The sequence below is a fragment of the Tupaia chinensis genome, unplaced genomic scaffold (assembly GCF_000334495.1).
Source record: "Tupaia chinensis unplaced genomic scaffold, TupChi_1.0 Scaffold149631_1, whole genome shotgun sequence".
NCBI lineage: Eukaryota > Metazoa > Chordata > Mammalia > Scandentia > Tupaiidae > Tupaia > Tupaia belangeri.
The window spans coordinates 1-2157 of record NW_006209476.1 but is presented as its reverse complement, the minus strand read 5'-3'; positions in this window follow the sequence as shown (position 1 = coordinate 2157).

The following is a 2157-nucleotide window of genomic DNA, read 5'->3' as shown; positions in this document are numbered from 1 at the left end:
TGGGAGTCCAGCAACATAGCCATTATACTAACTACTGGTCCCAAAGGCATTATTTTTTAAATTTCATTTTTTGTCTGTTTATTATTCAAGTGTAGCAATTCAGGAGGTATTAGCATGTTGATTTTGTATCTTGTATCTCTGCTAAATTCCTTTCATGGATTACATAGTTCTTGGCAAGTTTCTGGAAGGGTCGTGTACCTACAAGATCATGTTTTCTGAAAGCAGAGACCATTTTGTTTTCTTATTTGTAATTTCTCTGTTTTCTTTGTCTGCTTCCTAATTGTTCTGTTAGATCCCCCAGCACTGTGCTGAGTGGAAGTGGGGAAACCAGACATCCTTGTCTTGTCCTGGTATTAGATAACACTCCATGGCCAACCTCCTCACCCTCTACACTTACCCTCTTTATTCTCCTGAAACATGTATTATTCTTATTGCTATTCTTATTTATGTCCTCTGGGTTCCTTCAGATGATGTCAGCTTTCTGAGGAAAGGACCCTTCTTGTCTCTTCTATGTCCTGAGACACAAGGCCACTTCTGGAGCCTGGTGCACAGTAGATGCTCAGTTAATGGGGTAGAGAGATGACCGCCAAAGAGTCAGCTCTCCTGGGTCAGACCCAGCTGGTCTCTGTGTCCTCGATCTTCCCTGACCCCCTGTTAGGACTGAACTGTGGGCTCCCAAATTCATGTGTTTATAGCCTCACCCCAATGTGTCTGTATTTGGAAATTGCACCTCTGTGGGGTCATTAGGGTTAATTATGTCCCAATCATGGGGTCCTAACTCCTGGGGATGGGTGTCTTTATAAGAAATCTGGACACATGCCACCAATGGGGGGACATAGCCAGAGACAGTGATCTGCATGCCAAGAGAGAACTTCGAAGGAACCAACTTGCCAACAAGCAGATCTGAACTTCCAGCCTCTAGACCTAAGAGGAAACAGAAATATTTGGGAGATGCCCAGCCAGTGACCTGTGCTGTGGGAGTCTAAGCAGACTCAGCCATGTGTCCCTGGAAGCAGGAATATCCTCTGAATTTGTGGGAAATGCACAAAGTATAATTTCTAAAGACCAAATTTGGAGTCAGATTTTGAGAGGGTGAGGAAAGGTTCTCTAGATAAACATCATTGGGCAGGATCTCAGGCCCCTGCTTTAGCCCAAACTAACAAAGGAAGCAGCTGACTTGGCCCCTGGGTGTGTCCTGAGCAGAGAAGTCCCAGGGCTGGGCAGACAGCAGGTCCTTGTGCAATTCCTCCCAGCCTGGAGCACTGTGTGAGCACTGAGTCTGCTGTCTTAGGACTGACAGTAATAATTAGTCTTGTGCTCAGGCTGGAGCAAGCCCTGGGATGGTCAGGAGGTTCCAGACTCAGGTCCAGAGAATCAATTAGGGAACTTTCCCTATAAATGAATTCTGGGGCCGTCCCTGGGAGCATTGGTACCAGTAAACAGAATAGCCACTCCCAATGTTGTTGCTGCTTCCAGTGCAGAAGATGGTGAGCCCCTGGCCCAAGCCCCACACACCAAGGGGAGCTGAGTCAGCACAGCCTGGAACCAGAACCCTAGAAGTAAGAGGCACAGAGAGGGTGATTCTGGCTCTAGAGTTGAGAGGAAAAAACAGGGACCATGGTCTCCCCAGGCCCTTTCCCTCACCCAAATATAGCCACCTGCACAGTGAGCCAGAAAGGTGAGCAGAAGAGGGGACGAGGCCATGGTGGAGGATCACTGAGTCCTGCCTCTGGGGTCCCTATGGAAGTATAAAATGTCTGTTGTCTCTCCTTATCCTCCTTCTTTCTCTGAGAGGAGGAACCATTCATGTAAATGATAGCCCACCCCTAGCTTTCTGGTCCCACCTGGCCCTAGGTCAGGCTCCTCTGCCTGAGGATGGCAGGATGGAAGGGGTGAGGCTGTGTGGGCCAAGGGGTGGGAGGTTCCAGCTGAGAGCCCTGAGCAGAGGGCCGCAGGTAGGTAGGGTCTGGCAGCTGCTCCCAGCTCTGATCCTTTCTAGACCTCTCATGCGCTGGACCTGGGCACCCCCTAGCGTCCACACACAGACACAGCATCCTGAAACCTGGTTGCTAGAGCCCCTCAGAGACACTCCTGCCACCCCACCGTCGTGTGAACTGCCAGACTGGGGTGAGACTGCTTTGTGGGAGCAGATAGGAC